This window comes from Balaenoptera ricei, chromosome 11 (genome assembly GCF_028023285.1).
Source record: "Balaenoptera ricei isolate mBalRic1 chromosome 11, mBalRic1.hap2, whole genome shotgun sequence".
Classification (NCBI taxonomy): domain Eukaryota; kingdom Metazoa; phylum Chordata; class Mammalia; order Artiodactyla; family Balaenopteridae; genus Balaenoptera; species Balaenoptera ricei.
The window spans coordinates 60,234,680-60,254,290 of NC_082649.1; the positions used below are offsets into that span (position 1 = coordinate 60,234,680).

Genomic DNA, 19,611 nt, shown 5'->3' on the forward strand with positions numbered 1-19,611 from the left:
CAAAATAGAAATAGACTCACAGACATAGAGAACAGACTTGTGGTTGCCAAGGGGGAAGAGGAGAGGGAGAGGGAGGTACTGGGAGTTAGGGGTTGGTAGATGCAAACTATTACATTTAGAATGGATAAACAACAAGGTCCTACTGTATAGCATAGGGAACTATATCCAATCTCCTGGGATAAACCATAATGGGAAAGAATATAAAAAAAAGAATGTATGTATGTGTATAACTGAGTCACTTTGCTGTACAGCAGAGACTGGCACAACATCGTAAATCAACTATATTTCAATAAAAAAATAAGCCATTTAGCCTTCTTTTTCAGTGATGTCTGGGTCATACTGGCATTGGTAGGATAATCATTCTTGTTTTCATTATCTGAACTCTTAGAAAACATGGTCATGATATTCACAATGTCAAAAATTAAACTAGCACTATCTCAATACAAAGTCCAATAGTTAATCCACAAGCAAAATGAAAAATAGGCTGTTAGTGCTCATGATTACAACACACTTAAGGTGGACATTTAAGTCTCATCATTTGGAGTGATGTTACAATGAATGCTCCATTTTTGTGAACCATAAATCATGGTTGCCTGCATCAATGGTAAGGGAAAAAAATAAGCAACAGCAACTACAGAAGGCAGATAATCTATGCCATATCCATCTGACACTAAAAATAGTATTGCTTTCAGCCCCTATTTTTCAGGTAGCCTCGTGGGGTTCTATATTCTCCCCCAGACTTCTACATCCATCACCAAAAACTGGGACTTTTTGTGTCCTGAGGAGGGGTTTCCTGGGATGCTAAACTTTCAGTGCTAAAACTGGGACAGTACTGAGCAAACCAGGGGGTTAGTCACCCTTGCCTAAAGGAAGCTCGGAGTCTATATCAGTTATATCAACTTCCAGAATGGATGGATTCAATGAGTACAGCTATACTTACTGAGCATCCACAATGATCGGGTATATAGTGCAAGGTTTACTCATGCGCATTTAATTTTTAAAAAAATATTTATAATAGCTCCACAAGTAGCTGTTATAGTCTCCATTTTATAGATGGAAAAAGTAAGCCTCAAAATCTAGGCTCCACCACTCATGGAATTGGGGAAAAGTGGAAAATGGATTTTTGTCCTTGCCTTGGCTAGAGAGGAACCATATCTGAGTAAACTAAGGGTCAGACACACTGGCAAAGAGGAGAAAATTCAGTAACTCTAAGGGAAAGACAACAAATTATAGAGGGGTGAGTTAGGGCCTGACAGTCCCACTGTCCTTTGAGCCCTCCAGGTGGCTCCTTTTGTTTCTGGAACATTAGGACCTTGTTTTATTAAGAGTTGCATCCCTTATGCAGTAATTCTTAAACTTTGTCTCTAATGGCAGGTCAGAGAAAATTTAGACTCAAGGCACATGACCAGGGATGAGGCTGTAAACCACCTTATGTCAGCATGTACTTTAATGTTAAAATAATTAAATCATTATTAAAATGTTTAAATACACTTTGACCTTGTATTTCAAAATCTTTGTCTGAAATTACTGCTCCAGAAAGCAGTAACTATGGGCAAGCTAATTAACGTTTATATTCCTTATAAAAGCAAATATAAAATGATGCCGTCCCCTCTCTATTCCACAGTCTCTGTGAGAATTGAGAAGAAATAATTTACATAAGACATATTATTTAAGTTTATTACTATTTGGGGAGTCAAGGGTCCATGCTTATGTCACGACTGTATTTTTTTTTTCTGAAATTCTACCACTAGTTCTCACTTGTAAAACAGTCCCAGCTCAGCCAAGCAGGACATATCACATTTAAAGGCTAATTCCCTGGTCCAGACCAAAGAGTTAAGATAATCAGTATCTCATTTTCATACTTATTTATCTTGTGTTCCAAGTGTAGGCAACAAGGTAAGTATTGGCTATTTCAGATTTATTATCTTATCACCACAGATCTGAGCAACATTGTAATAAAGAGTATAACTTCATTATTGATATTTGATCACTAAGAGCTTTCAAGCCTCTTTCCTCCCTCTTCTCCTATCGCCCCACACCTGGACAGGCCTGTAAGAAACCCCGCGGGCTCCCTCTCCTGGTGCCAGTGGAAGTTCAAACCATGCCAGCCCCTGCAGGCACACTTAGAACCCTCACCCCAACGCTACTACCTACACAAAAAGAATATCCAAATGGCCAACAAGGATATGAAAAAGGTACTCAACATCATTAGTCATTTGGGAAGTATAATTAAAACCACAATATGTTACATCTATACTAACACCAGAATGGCTAATATTAAAAAGACTACCCAGGGGCTTCCCTGGTGGTCCAGTGATTTAAGACTCCGTGCTTCCAATGCAGAGGGCGTGGGTTCAATCCGTGTTTGGGGAACTAGAAAAGACTATGAAGGAGGAGGCTGCAGAGTATCTAAGACTCTCATACACTGCTGGAAGCAGGATACATCATCACAACTATTTTGTAAAACTTCTGGCAGTATCTGTCAAAGCCAAGCATATGCCTAACCTGTATGATGCAACAATTCCACTCATACAATAATTAATTAATATAAAATTATATAAATGTATCTATCTACCTATAGATATTCAAGAGATATACATGAATAGGTCAGTCAAAAGGCACGTAAAAGAATGTTCATAGTATTTACAAAAGCCCCAAATCTGAAGCCACCCAAATATCCATCAACCAGTGGTATATTCAGTCAGTGGAATAGCACTCAGCAATTTTAAAAAGCCTCTGCTACACATAACAACATGGATAAACCTCACAGACAAAATGTGGTAAAAGCATCTAAACATAAAAGAGCGGATACTAAATTATTTTGTTTGTCACCTACACTAACCTATAGTAAGAGAAATCATTAGAGTGGTTGACCCTTGGGAGGAGGTTGACTTGTAGGAGACATGAGGAAGCTGTCTGGGCTATCTTGATCTGGGTAGGAGGCATGAGACACCTCACTGTTTGCCTCCAGTGGAGCCTACCTTGCTATTCTCAAGCTTGCTTTTTCTTACTTAGCAATATATTGTGACCATTCCCATGTCAATAAAAGTAGCTCTCTTTCATCAAGTTTAAGTTGCTGTCACCTTTTTTTATTAAACATACTTTCAGGAATCTTGTCCCCCTAAGCAAGTTACAAATGCTGCAAGGGCAGGGGCTCCATCTTGCAAATCACATGAAGAAAGGGAATTTGGAGCTGTGGAGATAGTCAGACCTGGTTTTAAAACTGAATTTCACCACTTTGGGCTGTATAACCTTGGACAAATAATGTACCCATCCAGCCTCAGTTTCCTCATCTATAAAATGGGGATATAATGCCTATCTCGTGAAGTTTATTAGAAAGTTTTAAATAGACAACGAACGTAAGGAACATAATACCTAATGGGTGCTCATCGAATGACAGCTGTCTTCTCTTCCAGCCTCATCAAGGCCTTGCTCATAGAGCCCTCAGAAAAGCTATGATGATTCTCTTACCTTGTTCCTGGAACCAAGCAGCAGTCTAGAGAATAAATGAAAGGCAGCATCAGCTCAATGTGCTTCCTAATGCCAATTGCTTCTTCTCAAGGTCAGGAGACACTGTCTAGCTGATCACACCATTTAAGACCTGAGGATGAATTCCGAGAACGCATAGTAATCGGTATCCTGAATTGCTCTCCCCAGTCACAGACAGCAATCCCCTCAGAAGGTATAAAAATGAGGAAATGCACTGAACTTCAAGGCTGGCAGGTGGGGTTTGACAGAGACCACCTAGGCTAGTCCCAGAATCAGGAGTATAAGAGAAATGTTTTCAATAATGAGGATTTGAAGAAGTACATAGCACCCCTGCGTGGCCAACATTCCATATGGAAGCTGTTCTGTGCTTTGATGCAGCCTGGGGTTTCTCCTAACTGCTGTATCATGTCCTGGCTTCACAAGGGTGGAGACAGAATTAGGACACATTCAGGAAAATGAGTACAGTTGGTCCCACAATCTGTTCCTCACCAAGAAGATCTGTGGCTCTGAGCCCACTGTGCCTCTAGGGCCTCCTAGCTTCATAATAGGCATTAATTCAACAACCTCTTGCCATAGGCATTGTACAGACCTTAACCTGAGCAAGCCCCACCCCACTCCTTTTTTTTTTAAATAAATTTATTTATTTATTTTTGGCTGCATTGGGTCTTCGTTGCTGCGCACAGGCTTTCTCTAGTTGCGGCGAGCAGGGGCTACTCTTCGCTGCGGTGCATAGGCTTCTCATTGCGGTGGCTTCTCTTGTTGTGCAGCACAGGCTCTAGGCGCGCAGGCTTCAGTAGTTGTGGCACGCGGGCTCAGTAGTTGTGACTCACGGGCTCTAGAGCACAGGCTCAGTAGTTGTGGCACACGGGCTTAGCTGCTCCACGGCATGTGGGATCTTCCCGGACCAGGGCTCAAACCCGTGTCCCCTGCAATGGCAGGCGGATTCTTAACCACTGCGCCACCAGGGAAGTCCCCCACCCCATTCCTATATTCCGCCCTCTGATCTTTCAATGTGGGTGGGATTCATGAAACTGTATTTCTTGCCAGACTCCTGCCTTCCACTGTATATGGCTGTCTATCTTCTTGTAGGTTTCCTAAGAAATATGAGGACAGATGCCATGACTAACTTATTCACAAAGGTAATCTTGGCACCTATCACGATGCTTGGCACAAAGAATGAGCTTAATAAATGTCTGCCGAATAAATGAATGTTAAAGTGCTTGAACTGTCCAATATGTGCTGTAACTACTGATTGCAGAACTCATTTCACTCACTCACTTCTTGATCCAAGATTTCTTAAGTATCTCCTATGTGCCATGAACTATATAAGGGGCCAGGGTGACAAAGATGACTAGAACGTTATCCTCTGCCCACAAGGATCTCCAGGTGGGAGAGAGAAGGTGTGGAAGTGAATAATATGACTAGAGCTACCATAAAGGAAGGAGCAGGCTGCCCTTGACACCTGCCTGATAGGTGGGCTAAGGCTTCTGAGCCAGCTGACTGTTTGGGATGAGTAGGAGCTCTCTAATTAGGCAACTCGGGAAGGGGGGGCATTCTACTCCAAGGGAACGGGACGCTGTGCATGAGGCTGGGTCAGGGTCACTTTGCATTGGCCAAAGCAAGTCTCATGGCCGAGGCTGACTTCAACAGAGTGTGAAGAATAACCCTCCCCCAGAGAGAATAAGTGACTCTCTGGTGAATGGCAATATGAGCTCATTGCCCACGTGAGCGGTCCTCCCCACAGACAGTAAGCTCCAGGACTGTTTGATGCAAGTCAACGTTTCCATTCAAAGATCGACCAGAATTCAGGAATTGAGGGGAACCTACAGAGTGTCTCTCACATTTGATGATGCCAATCCGCCAGGTACTGGCTTTATCAGTTTTCTCTTTGACCGAGAAGCCCTGTGATCTGGCCATGTTGGGTGTACTTTCCTTCTTTGTCCTATTCTTCAGAAAAGGATAGTCAGAGAGAAGACCCGTCCATCTTTGGCTTTGTTTAATAGACCTTCTATTACTACTGAGCTATCGCAACAATTACTGACATTCTCATCTGGTCCCTCAACAGTCACTCAGTATGCCCTCCTAGCTCCTCCAAACTCAGGGACATTAATAAAACCTTGCTCAAATCTCCTCTACCTGCTGCCTAAGAAACAGAAACTTTCTCAGAAAAGGCTTTGAGTCATCCCTCAGGATCAATTCAGATCCATCTACACAAGTCCTTAAGAAAGAAGAAAAGTCCTTAAGAATTGAGGCAAAAGGTAGTATATTGCAATTTGTTCTCTTCTCTTTTGTATTCTTTTCAGGACAAGATCAGTCACAAGGATGGGGAATTAGAGAGTTGGATGTCTGTGCTCAAATCATCATATTAAGTTAAACATTTTTGAGTGGTATTTTAAAATATAAAATTTAAATTGGTCGTACCATATCCCTATTGGCTACAAGTTGGTAGACGCAGTGAAATTTAGAAGGACATAACCCATTTTCTAGCAATGTTAACAAATTTTGCTGTCGGTTCCCGTTGTACTACAACACTCAATAAAAAAAAAAATAAACTTCTAATTTTGTTATAATTACACAGGCTTTTCTGAGATATCAATACGCCTGGAGCAAAAACTTTATTAAAGTCAAACCCAGCAACATGGTGCTCTCAGGACATTGTTTCAGGTATTATCTCAATAACCCTCCACCTTATAGTGTCCATTTGAGGGCTTCTCCTCCATTCCAGTTGCTGGACGGGTGGTTGGTTCTCCTGGCATGGATGGCATGCAGCGCAGATTCTATCACATCACAGGGTGGCACAAGACTCAGGTGCCTAATTAGGTACCAGCATATTCTTGGCATTGGAAATACACTGAGGCATAGCCACTCCTCCTCACTAAACACTGTATTGCTTAAAATTAATTCAATTTTTAGCAAGTCCAAGCAGCTATCAGCTTCTTGTCATACATGCCTATCTCAACAGTTGGCTCTGCTACATAAACAATCAGATCTTCACATACGCATTCATTTATGTAACATTGATTGCCAACCAACATGGTTCTCTAGCTTTCTTCCCCATCGCCAGGCTGTGATAAACTCTACAGTTGCTTTCCCCAACTCTTCTGTCTTTTGTTCCTATTATTTTCTGTAAGTGCCTGACTCCTCACCAGTAAGGCCTCTGAGTAAGATCTTCAGTTCTGAGTATGCAAGGGAAGACAGAGGCTGCGACTGGCCCTTCCACAGGCTCCGTGTGCGGGAGCCAGGTCCCGGGAGGTCTTTCAGCGGCAGGGCCAGGTAGTGAAGAGAGAGAAGCCTGGGATACCTACCTCAAGAACCTAGAGTGGGGCACAAAGCAGCAATAGGGGTAGATGAAAAACGAAAGTGGTGCAACCATGGTCACACGTGGAGACATACTCACTGAATTTGAATTCAAACCTCTCAGTAAACCCCCATGTATTCATTCGTAAAATTCTGACAATAGGACTTCCCTGGTGGCGCAGTGGTTAAGAATCCGCCTGCCAATGCAGGGGACACGGCAAGATCCCACATGCTCCAGAGCAACTAAGCCTGTGTGCCACGACTACTGAGCCTGCACTCTAGAGCCCGTGAGCTACAACTACTGAGCCCTCGAGCCACAACTACTGAAGCCTGCACACCTAAAGCCCGTGCTCCACAGCAAGAGAAGCCAGCGCAATGAGAAGCCCGCGCACCACAACGAGGAGTAGCCCCCACTCGCCGCAACTAGAGAAAGCCCACGTGCAGGAACGAAGACCCAAGACAGGCAAAATAAATAAATAAATAAATAAATTTATGGGGAAAAAAATTGTGACAATAATAACCGCTTACTGCACAGAGCTATTATACCATTGAGATAAAGAATATAAACTCCACACCATAATACTTGGCTCATGTTAGGTGATCAATAAAGAAGATGTGGTATACATATATATGAAATATGATGCAGCCATTAAAAAAAATGAAATAATGCCATCTGCAACAAAATGGATGGACGTAGAGGTGATCAAACTAAGTGAACACAGTCAGATAAAGACAAATATCATAGGATAACACTTATAGGTGGAATGTAAAAATTGATACAAATGACAACTTGACAAAACAGAAACAGACTCGCAGACTTCAAAAAGACATTTATGGTTACCAAAGGGGAAAGGTGAGTAGGGGGGATAAATTGGGAGGTTGGCATTAACATATACACACACACACACACACACACATATATATATATAATAGATCATCAACAGGGGCCTACTATACAGAACAGGGAACTCTACTCAGCACTCTGTAATAACCTAAATGGGGAAAGAATTCAAAAAACAATGGACATATGGATATCTATAACTGAATCAAGTTGCTGTACACCTAAAACAAAAACAGCATTGTAAATCAACTCTACTCCAATTTAAAGTAAAAGTTAAATGAAAAACAAAACAAAAAAAAAAAATAAGGAAAGAAATGCCTACTCTATTGCCCTCAGGCCTAGTGACCTGGGCTGGTGTCACATCCCTGGAGCCTGAGCAGGCCTGGGTCCCCTGGCTGGAGTATGCTGGGGCTGAGGGAGCCGGGGGGAGGACATGCCAACAAATGAGCCCCGCCCGGACTCAGAGTGCCCCGTCCCCTCTAGATGGGACCACGATCACCAGATCCAGGCAGGTCCTCCTACACCTAAGCCAAGCCTACTGCACCCAAAAGATGGTGGACCCTCTGGGCTCAAAGAGCGTTGACAAGGGACCTGGTCACCAGGTCCTCCATGGTAAGGTCCCCACCTCCAGCCTCCTTCCTTAGAGCCGCCCCATGTACTGACGACAGCACCCTCAGCAGAGTGGTTATGCAGGGGTTGGCATCTGCCAGGGTAAGGGGAAGAAGGAATGAGGCACAAGCCCTTGAGTCTTTGTGCTGGCACACTCCCCTCTCATTGACAAGCCAGGAACACAACTTTCCCTAAGGCTCTGGTTGCCTGAGTCACCGCACTGGAGCATGAAGAAATCCTGCCGCCTTGTGGCCGCTTCCTGTAACAACAGCTATAAACCCGGTGCTGCTGGGCACTTCATGTTCACAAGGCCTGAGGGGCGTTAAGTGACACCTGCCCTCAAGTAATGTCCTGGGGTAGGTCATCGAAGAAGAATTCAAAAACGGGAAGACTTTCCAGAAGCCCATTTCAAGAGGTAACTTTTACTCACACTGTTTAAGGAAAAAATAAAAATAAAAACACATGAAAAGATGCTCAACGTGGCTAATTATCAGAGAAATGCAAATGAAAATGACAATGAGCTATCACATCGCACCAGTCAGAATGGCCGTCATCAAAAAGTCTACAAACAATAAATGTTGGAGAGGGTGTGGAGAAAAGGGAACCCTCCTCCGCTGTTGGTGAGAATGGAAATTGGTTAAGAGCCACTGTGAAGAACAGTATGGAGGTTCCTTAAAAAACTAAAACTAGAGCTACCAAATGATCCGGCAATCCCACTCCTGGGAGTATATCCGCAGAAAATCCTATTTCAAAAAGACACATGCACGCCAACATTCATTGACCTACTGAAAATGGCCAAGACATGAAAGCAACCAAAATGTCCACCAACATATGAATGGATAAAGCAGATGTGGTTGATATACACAATGGAGTATCCATCAGACATTAAAAAAAAAAAAGAATGAAATAATGCCATCTGCAGCAACATGGATGGACCTAGAAGTGATCATTCTAAGTGAACTCAGTCAGACAGAGAATGACAAATATCATAGGATATCACTTACACATAGAATCTAAAAATTGATACAAATGAACTACTTCACAAGCCAGAAACAGACTCACAGACTTCAAAAAGAAATTTACGGTTACCAAAGGGGAAAGGTGAGTAGGAGGGATAAATTAGGAGGTTGGCATTAACATACACACACTCATATACATAGAAAATATATCATCAACAAGGACCCACTCTATAGCACAGGAAAGTCTACTCAGCACTCTGTAATAACCTAAATGGAGAAAGAATTCGAAAAAGAATTCTTTTGATGTATTGATATGTATAACTGAATCAAGTTGCTCTACACCTAAAATAAACACAACATTGTAAATCAGCTCTACTCCAATATAACCTAAAAGTTAAATTAGAAACAAACAAAACAAAAAAAGAAGAAGAAGAAGGAAAGAAATGCCTACTATATTCCCCTCAGGCCTGGTAACCTGAGCTAATGTCACATCCCTGGAGCCTGCGCAGGCTTGGGTCCCAAGCATGGAGGGTCCTGGGGCGGAGGGAGCTGGGGAGGATGTGCCAGCAAACGAGCTCCCGCTGGCCCTGTAGTGCCTGGTCCCCTCTGCATGGGACCACCGTCACCAGATCCAGGCGGGCCCTCCTACAGCTTAACTAAGCCTAGTGCACCCAAAGGATGGTGGACCCGCTGGCCTCAAAGAGCTTTGACAAGTCACCTGGTCTCCAAGTCCCCTAGCAGTAAGGTCCCCACCTCCAGCCTCCTTCCTTAGAGTTGCCCCACGTACGGACGACAGCACGCTCAGCAGAGCGGTTTTGCAGGGGTTGGCATCTGCCTGGGTAGGTGAAGGGTAAGGGGGAATCTAGTAATTGGTACAAATGAACTACTTGACAAGCCCAAAACAGACTCACAGATTTAAAAAAGAAACTTATGGTTACCAAAGCGGAAAGGTGGGCAGGTGGGATATATTAGGAGGTTTGGATTAACATATACCCATTAATATACATATAAAATAGATCATCAACAAGGACCCACTGTATATCACAGGGAACTCTACTCAATATTCTGTAATAACCTATATGGAAAAGAATCTGAAAAAGAATCAGTATATGGATACATATAACTAAATCACTTAGTTGTACCCCTGAAAGTAACACAGCATTGTAAATTAACTGTACTCCAAAATAAAATAAGAATCAAATTTTCAAAAATGTTTAACTTATTAATAATCATGAAAAGCAAAAATAATTTTTTCTATTTGTTTTGTTGATTAGTTGACAAGATAATACTGCACTGAGTTTATCATTTTTGTAAAACTGGGAGAAACTGGTAAATGGTTATCACAAATAACCAGTAAAGTACTTCGAAAAATCTTTCCACATATCCCCAGGGATAAAAGCATCCTAGTATGTAAGACACTGAAGCACGGTGTTGTGTACTCCATTTAAATAGATGAAAACAGACCAATCAGAAACAGTGTGATTAAGGATCCCAAACACTCCATGATGCTGGGCAGAGAACACACGTTTTCATTTTAATCAAATAAAAACAAAGGGCATTCCTTGTTTAACTCACCTGTAGAACCTGCTCTCCTGTTCCTCCTGTTTAGGGGTCCCTGGGGCTGGGTGAAACGTGACTCTTTCCCTCGCTCAAGATGAGAGACCAGAGCTAGTTTGGAAGTGGACGATGCTGCTTGAAGGGAAGAAGAAACAACACAATGAAGAGCAGAGTCACGCGGGTCAGTCTCAGCGAGGAGAGGAACCCCGGGGGAACCGAGCAAGCGGTACCCTACAGAGGTACAGGAAGGGTTCTGGGAGGAGCTCTTGGACAGTGTTTCCAAGGAAGCCTGAGACACTCTGGGAGGCGAATTTCTATTTAAAGGAAAACAAATGTTTTACCTTCCTTGTTAAAGAATGGAAAATTCTCTAACTGTGGAAAACAGATGTATGGCTCCTAGGAGCAACTCCCACATGGAGACAAAGGGGCTGAGTCCTCTCAAGATAATCTGGAGGTTCAATACTAGGGTGAGGGTACCAAGAGACTGCTCGAGCCCTGGTGTACCCAGAGAATCGCCTCTAAGGCAGGTACAGAGGGAGGACAGCTTTTACGATGGAAAAAGAAGGAAAGCCTTCTTGGAAGCCAAATAGACTCCAGGGCTCTGTGTACCTGGAAACCCTTAACATCGCCATCTGGGGTCAGTTAATAGTTATAAGAGAACCTTTAACTTCTTAGGGCCCAGAAAGAACAGCAGCAGAGAGGCCTTACATAGAGTTCTCCAGCATCACGCTCCTGCACAAGGCCCTCTGAGCAGGTATCAAGCTGGTCCATTCCTTGTCAGTGAAGTACACAGCCACATCCTCAAAAGCCACTGATTCCTGAAATGACAAGTTCCTCCTATCCCAGGCCTCAGGACTCTGGTGATGGTCAAAACTGTCAATGAGAGGCTGAGAACAGCATCTACAAGGACGTATATTTAGTACTGGGTCCCTCATGTGCCTGAGCGGTTTTTGTGTAAAAGTTGCAAGGTGTAGAGGAAGAGGACAAAAATTAAAGGCAGACAGCCAGCCAGAGTTCCATATACTTTCCCAGTTAGAACAAAATACATCTTCACTATGAGCTTCCAAATACATGCGACCTCCAAATAGACTATAATATAGAAGCTAGACTTGGGCCTGAGCATGAATGTATATATATAAAAGAAAAACTAACATATAACGGGATATGGCTGCTACCTTAGCTCCGAGCCCCTTCCCACTCTGTATAATATATTTGGGTGATTATTTGGGCTGCTCATATTCCTGTCATTTCTCAATTGTGCTTTCATCCAAGTTCTTCCTCATTCTTGTCTCCTTTCTCACTACCCCAGGCACAATGCTTTCACATTTGTCCATGACTCCCCACCCCCATGTAGAGGTAGTGAGGTTAGAGAAGCACAGGAAAGTACTGCTTACTTGAGATGGGCTAGAGAAAAGTCTGTTTATCAAAGGACGACATTAAGAGAGTGAAAAGGTGGGAATTCCCTTGCTTTCCAGTGGTTAGGACTCTGCGCTTCCACTGCAGGGGGCCCGGGTTCCATCCCTGATTGGGGAACTAAGATCCTGCAAGCCTCGGGGCACGGCCAAAAAAATAAATTAATAAGAGAGTGAAATAGCAAGCCACAGACTGGGAAAAGGAACTTCATAATACATACATCTGACATAGGACTTATATCCATAATTACTACAACTTGGAGGAAGAAAATGACACACAATGTAAGAAACAATGGGAATGTATCTCAACAGTGACTTCACATAAGTGGACATCCATGTATGCAATAAACGTATGAAATGGTGCTCTGTATCACTCCTTAATGGAGAAAAGGCAATTAAAAAACCCCAATATGATATCAAGAATGAATGAGAAGTATTTGCAAGGATGTGGAGCAACTGGAACTCTCTTGTACTGCTGGTAAAAGTATAAATTGGAACAACCATTTCAGAAGATTGTTGGGCAGCATCTACTAAAAACTAACCAAATGTATAGCCTATGACCTAGCAATTTGACTCTTAAAGATACACCCCAGAGAAATGAGTGCCTGTGTTCATCAAAAGGCATAAGCAAGAATGTTCGCTGCCTTCTTATTCATAGTAGTCGAAAACTGGAAACAATCAAAATGTCCATCCACGGTAGAATGAATAAATAAAATGTGGTATAATCATATAATGGAAAACTATTCAGCAATGAAAAAGTACAAACTACTGCTATGTGCAACAACACGGGTGAAGTTCACAGACATAAAACTGAGCAAAAGAAGGCAGACACAAAAGAGTAAATTTTGAATGATTCCATTTACATGAAGTTTAAGAACAAATAAAACTAATATATTGTCATAGCAGTCAGAATAATGGTCATCTTTTTTTGTTTTGTTTTGTTTTGGCCACGCGGCTTGTGGGATCTTAGTTCCCTGACCAGTTATTGAACCCAGGCCCTTGGCAGTGAGGGCGTGCAGTCCTAACCACTGGACCGCCAGGGGAGTCCCATAAAGGTCAACTTTGGGGTGGACTGCTTGGGATGGTGCATGAGGGAGTCTGCTGAGGTACTGATAATGTTCTATGTCTCAATATGAATGATGGTCTTACAGGTGTGTATATTTCTAAAAAGTGAGCTATACAGGAGTTATATGAATTATAAGTTATACCTCAATGAGAAAGCAAATTTACATATTTATATATATATAAAAGTATGTTACATATATTTTATATATGCATATGTAACATATATAAACTTATATTTATATACACTTGTATACTTTAATATGTGCATATATAAATATATCTGTACATATGCACATGCATACATGCAGGGGCAGAGGAAACCCAGCTCACCTGGGGCCTGGTTGTTAAGGACGCTGTTGTCGTCATCTGACCTCTTTTATTCCTGTCTCAGGGAAAGGTAACACTCTCAGGAACTGAAAGTAAAGAAAGAAGGATTAGTGACAATCATTCTACTGACCCTAATTCTTGCATATAGCATCTGACCCATTCTTTTTGGGGGCTACATGAACTATCAATACTATTCATTAGTTATTGCCTTGTATCGGAGGCAATTCTCAAGCCACAGAGGTGAGACAGCAGGCAAAAGAGGGAGCACAGAAACAGAAATCGTGTGGAGAATATAATTAGCATACAATTTCCCAGGTACATATTCAGCTGACTGGTTCAGCGAACAGATGCGAAGGTGGACTGACAAAACTAATTTTCAGTACTCCAAAGAAGACATCTTAGGAAAGAGGACAGAAAAGGAAACTAGGGCATACAGTGGTACAGTGGAGAGAATGCTATGGGCTGAAAAGAAAGCTGGAGTTCCAGTTAAGATCCCTAGAGTCAGGACTTCCCTGGTGGTCCAGTGGTTAAGACTCTATGCTTCCACTGCATGAGGGTGTGAGTTCGATCCCTGGTCTGGGAACGAAGATCCTGCCTGCTGCACGGTGCAGCCAAAAAAAAAAAAAAACCCAAGAATCCACACAGTACAGACAGTAGTAAAAGTCAAAATGGAATTTGAAAATAGTTTATTAGGAACATCTTTTTTTTTTTAAAGATTTGATGTGGGACCTCTTTTTTTCTTTTGGCTGTGTTGGGTCTTCGTTGCTGTGTGTGGGCTTTTCTCTAGTTGTGGCTAGCGGGGGCTAATCTTAGTTGTGGTGCACAGGCTTCTCATTGCAATGGCTTCTCTTGTTGCAGAGCACGGGCTCTAGGCACGCGGGCTTCAGTAGTTGTGGCTTGCAGGCTCTAGAGTGCCGGCTCAGTAGTTGTGGTGCACAGGGTTTAGTGGCCCCACAGCATGGGGAATCTTCCTGAACCAGAGCTCGAACCTGTGTCCCCTGCATTGGCAGGCAGATTCTTAAACACTGCGCCACCAGGGAAGCCCTGATGTGGGACCATTTTTAAAGTCTTTATTGAATTTATTACAATATTGCTTTTGTTTTATGTTTTGGTTTTTTGGCCACAGGCATATGGGATCTTAGCTCCCTGACCAGGGACCAAACCTTCACTCCCTGCGCTGGAAGGCAAAGTCTTAACCACTGGACCACCAGGGAAGTCTTAACCACTGGACTGCCAGGGAAATCCCGTATTAGGAACATCTTGATGTCTCTCTACTACTATTTTTTCCTCTAAGTACAGATTGATTATAAGATGATCATTCAATTTTATAAGAGTGTTTGGGATAGGTGGTGAGAAGAAAAACACTACCATATTAAATGATCCATCAACTTCATGACATGTCTCAAATACTCCAAGTTCTAAATATTGTTGCATCAGGGAAGCCAAGCAATTTTATTTGTAAACTAATAGTTCTAACTCCCTTTCTAGGTCAGTTAACTAGTTCATCATTAGGAAATAAGCCTTCTGCCATTCTACAGAATGAATCAGCAAGGTTTACACATTAAAGGCAACACCTGAAATACAAATAGCTGCCATTAGATAGATTGGAAATCGTTAATAAGCATAAAAGTGCATGCACTCGTAGATTTTAAAAACAACTTCCATTTCAACTCCTTATCTGCAGTTTGCTATTAAGTCTCAGGGTCCATCAGACAAAAGACTTTATATAGTCAGCACACGGCCCTTTCCTCCACTGACCCTACTTACTGAACCCAGAAAGCTATCCAGGAAGGTAGAGGAAGCTGAGGCTGTCAGGGAAAGAGCTGTCAGGGGAGGCTAAAAACCACATCTTGATAGTTGCAGGGATTCCAGGGGCGGGGGGAGGGGTTGGGGGGGGGGGCGAGGAATGGACAGGGAAGAGTAGCTATAAGTGTAAACAAAAGAACTTTAAAAGAAAACACAATGTGGTAATTCCCTGGTGGTCCAGTGGTTAGAACTCTAAGCTGCCAATGCTTGGGGCCTGGGTTCGATCCTTGGTCTGGGAACTAAGATCCCGCAAGCCCTGTGGTGCTGTCAAAAACAAAAACAAATAAAACAACACAATGCAAACCTACACAAGTAATGCTGCTAAACTCATGGATGGTTTTTGTCCAAAGGTAACAAAAGCAGTGATTCATACTGAGTAAATGGGTACCCCTTGTAGTTGTGTACTCTAATTCTCTTAAATCATGATACTGACATCATATCTTTGTAATAAACATCCCTTACAGTGGATACTTAATATTATTGACATATTACACAAATGGCCTTAAGCAAAAAGGTGTGATCTGTACAGTTGACACTATGAAAAGCAAATCATCTGGAAGTAGAACAGCAGCAGAGGCCACCCTTACAAAGTACAAAACACTCCTACTTTCCTATGGGGAAAACCATAGCTATGGAATTGAAGCATAAACAACAAGCCCAGGTGGGAAACAAATCACAACATACTTCACTAATGGCAGGGACCATATGTTTTATCTGATCGATTGTGAACCTTAACAATTACGTTATGACAATTACGTTAAGAGAATGTAATGAGGAGTGAAATAAAGGATGTAAAAAGAACTAAATCAAGAAATGTCGGGCTTCCCTGTTGGCACAGTGGTTAAGAATTCGCCTGCCAATGCAGGGGATACGGGTTCGAGCCCTGGTCCGGGAAGATCCCACATGCCGTGGAGCAACTAAGCCTGTGCGCCACAACTACTGAGCCTGCGCTCTAGAGCCCGCAAGCCACAACTACTGAGCCCGCGTGCTGCAACTACTGAAGCCCACACGCCTAGAGCCCGTGCTCCACAACAAGAGAAGCTATCGCAATGAGAAGCCCGCGCACCGCAACAAAGAGTAGCCCCCGCTCGCTGCAACTAGAGAAAGCCCGCATGCAACAACGAAGACCCAACGCAGCCAAAAATAAAATTAAATAAAATTTAAAAATAATAATAATAAAAAAATAATAATGTTTCCATAGCCCCAATACTGTGCATAGGATATTATATGCTAAACATTAGACACATATTAGGTGCTTGATGGATATAACCCTTCAAGAGATTTTTATTTTTATTTATTTATTTATGCTGCACTGTGCGGCATGAGGCATCTTAGTGCCCCAACCAGGCATGGAACCCTGTCCCCCCTGCAGTGGAAGCCCCAAGTCTTAACCACTGGATCGCCAGTGAAGTCCCAAGATTTTTAGATTAAACATTCATATGAGCCAATCCAAATCCAGGGCTCCACGTTCTCCAATTCTGTGAAGGAAGTAGCCTCCATGGGGGTGGGGGGAGAAAACCATTTCAGTCTTTTCAAAACTTTGGGTACTCTACGAATCGCTTCCAGATTGGGTTTACACCTGGCCAGGCGAGTAAGGCGAATAAAGTGATCACAGACTGATTTCCTGAGACCACCTGAAAAGGGAAAGAGCGTTAAGTAGCTGTGCACAGGCCTAGGGGTAGGGCTGGGGTCTCCGCAGCCTGGACAAGCGGGGGCTGGAGCGACCGAGGGCAGTGTTCTCTGCTGACAACGCGTCCTGGAGCTCAGACAGTTTAAAAAATTTGAGGACCTCGGTGTCAACACTTGAATTTGTGTCAGTATCCAAGTGTGAATAGGCCACAGGCTGTCCTGGGGACGAGAAACTAGGCGTCAGGAGCCTGCGGCCGGCGTCCCCGGCCCGCCAGCGCCCCTTCTCGATGCGAACGAGTCGAGCATGGGCGTTGGGGTGAGGACCCCGGTGCAGCAGTAGCCCCGCCGGTCTCCCCCAGGGTCCTTCCCGTCCTGCTCTGACCAAGCCAGACCCGCTCACCGTGGGCTCTGAGTGGCCTCTGCCCCTCTCCAGCGAACAGAGCTTTGGGGAACCACTAGCGGGTCCTCACAAACCAAACCCTCACGCGCTAAAAGCAATGGCTGAGCCGGAAGTACGTCATCACAGTGACCTGTCAGCCTATAATTTACCTGAAATTCTCTCTAGTGATCTTAGAGGATCCCACATCTCAGTGGTTCCTCCTAGTTCCCACCAGACGAGCCTGAGGAAGAAAAGGCAAGGTAGGTGTCTTCCTCTCAGGCTCTACGTTCTTTTTTATTTTTTTGGCCGCGCCGCACGGCTTGCGGGATTTCAGTTCCCTGACCAGGGATCAAACCCTGGCGCTCGGCAGTCAAAGTGCAGAGTCCTAACCACTGGACCACTAGGGAGTCCACAGGACTCCGCGTTCTGAGTTAAGGCAGAGGGCTTGGCTTGTCCTAACCTTCAGGCCGGAGAAGGAAGCAGGGCCTTCATTCCATTGGATATCGGGTGAAGGGGCGGGGCCCAGCTGAGCCAATGAGCAGCGGAGCCTGCGAGGTCATCCTTCCTCTTAGAGGCAGGAGCCTCTTCCCTGCCGGGACAGGCCCGGCCCCTGCCTGGCAGATTTTCCACCTACGGGTGAGTCCCTCCCTTCAGGGCCTAGAGGAGAAATCAGGGACCTGGAGAGAGAGCTGAACTGGGCTGAGGGCCTGACCTGGACGGGGTGGGGACCTCAAGACAGGAGGCACCGAAACGTTTGCTGAATGAATGAAAGTCGAGGAACAGAGTAGCTATCTTAATATATATCCAGAAGACCCTTAGAAAGTCAAAAAGGCGGTGCTTTTCTGTCCTGCATAGGGAGAGCCACCATGAATAAGTGAGGGAGGGTGAGAAGTGAATCCAGGCCCCAGCTAGAAGCCTACACACAGTCCTGCAACCTTTCTTAGACTTGTCCACCACTTCATTTGTCCACCACTGCCAAATGGCCCCATGTGTCTAGCTCCTACCCCGGCCACTGTGATGCCCCACATGGGGCTCACAGTTTACAAGTCTTTTCGTCTCCTACTGCCAAGAAGGCTGTGTCCAGAGGAGCATCCAGCCCTCAGCCATACCCTACTGAGGCCGACACTTCCCCGGGATCCATGAGGCCCTTGTGTGGAACCCAGGTCACATCTTTTCAAGATAACCTCAAGTCCTCCATCGTCTGCATAACCTGAGAGCTTTATAGGAGTGTCTGTGGTCACCTCCAAAAGACCTTTAAATATGGGAGAGCAGGGGTTAGGATTTCCCTGCTCAAAAGAACATGGAGTTTAAAGCCTTACTGATAACATTGTTAACAGAAAAGTGTCAGCTTACTCCAGGGCACTTCAGTATTCCTGAGGAATAAACATGATTTCTTTTTCCCTCCCACTGGGATGTTCTCAGATGTAAGTCACTGCTTCTGCTCTTTGACATATTTTCCATGTAGAAGATATGGAGCCTGGAAATCATGCTGACAGTTGGAGTAGGCCATTCCCAATTCCCATCAACCAAAGACACTTGGTTAGGTAGGTTTGCCAAGGCAAAATCAAAACAACCTATGCCAGGGAATTCCCTGGTGGTCCAGTGGTTAGCACTCTGAGCTTTCACTGCTGAGGGCCTGGGTCCGATCCCTGGTCGGGGAACTAAGAGCCCACTAGCTGTGCAGTGAGGCCAAACAAACAAAAAAACCTATAGTATATTCATCTTAGAACAGCAATCTAGTTTTAGCAAAACATCACTGTTCCTCATATTAAATTAATGCAATTTAAATATTATCGAATTTGAATGTTCAGTTGTAATTGTGTAATAACCTAAAAACATAGGAAATTTATATCAAGCTTTAAGGGTACAATATTTACAAGATTTAGGGGTACAATATTTTTTTACACATTTTACAAATTCTTACTCATCCAATTGCTTTAAACATAACCCATATTAGCATATTTTTAGCCATTTAGAGCCTGCCTGCTTTGCACAACTCGTGAAACTGCACCTAATGTCTGCTAGCCATGGATAAGACAAACTCTGTGGCCGTAAAAGACCCCAAACTGGGGCTTCCCTGGTGGCACAGTGGTTGAGAATCTGCCTGCCAATGCAGGAGACACGGGTTCGAGGCCTGGTCTGGGAGGATCCCACATGCCGCGGAGCACCTGGGCCCGTGAGCCACAACTACTGAGCCTACGCGTCTGGAGCCTGTGCTCCGCAACAAGAGAGGCCGCGACG

The 19,611-nt window shown here is 43.9% G+C and overlaps 1 protein-coding gene across 3 annotated transcripts in view; it reads right to left on the reverse strand.

Annotated features, from left to right (window-relative positions):
• Positions 1-10,832, reverse strand: part of GASK1A (golgi associated kinase 1A) — a 77,173-nt gene extending 66,341 nt beyond the window's left edge. For 2 of the 3 annotated variants that reach the window (XM_059939271.1, XM_059939270.1), the window contains exon 1: positions 3,472-3,598. The gene's annotated coding sequence lies outside the window, so the exon portion shown is untranslated. Of the gene's footprint in view, positions 1-3,471; positions 3,599-10,770 lie in introns of those variants that run through there. The other variant, XM_059939272.1, reaches the window with a different exon arrangement.
• Positions 10,833-19,611: the final 8,779 nt, after the last annotated feature.